Source organism: Arachis duranensis, chromosome 4, assembly GCF_000817695.3.
Source record: "Arachis duranensis cultivar V14167 chromosome 4, aradu.V14167.gnm2.J7QH, whole genome shotgun sequence".
Taxonomy (NCBI): Eukaryota; Viridiplantae; Streptophyta; class Magnoliopsida; order Fabales; family Fabaceae; genus Arachis; species Arachis duranensis.
In genome coordinates this window covers 44,184,206-44,184,768 of record NC_029775.3, presented here as the reverse complement: position 1 = coordinate 44,184,768, position 563 = coordinate 44,184,206, and positions in this window count along the sequence as shown.

The window sequence follows — 563 nt, the reverse complement described above, 5'->3', positions numbered from 1 at the left end:
GAATTGCATTAATACTTGAGGTACAGTAGAGCTCCACACCCTTAATCTATGGTGTGCGGAAACTCCACCATCGAAAATACATAAGTAAAAGGTTCAGGCATGGCCGAATGGCCAGCCCCCTTGTGGTCACAAGACCGAATGATCAAAGACCTAAAGTGATCAAAGATATCTAATACAATAGACAAATGTTCTATTTATAATAAACTAGCTCCTAGGGTTTACATGAGTAAGTAATTGATGCATAAATCCACTTCCGGGGCCCACTTGGTGTATGCTTGGGCTGAGGTTGATTAATCCACGAGCTGAGGCTTCTCTTGGAGTTGAACTCCGAGTTATGACATGTTTTGGGCGTTCAACTCCGGATCATGACGTTTTTCTGGCGTTTAACTCCAGACAGCAGCATGTACTTGGTGTTCAACGCCAAGTTACGTCGTCAATTTCCGAATAAAGTATGGACTATTATATATTGCTGGAAAGCTCTCGATGTCTACTTTCCAACGCCATTGAGAGCGCGCCAATTGGAGTTCTGTAGCTCCAGAAAATCTATTTCGAGTGCAGGGAGG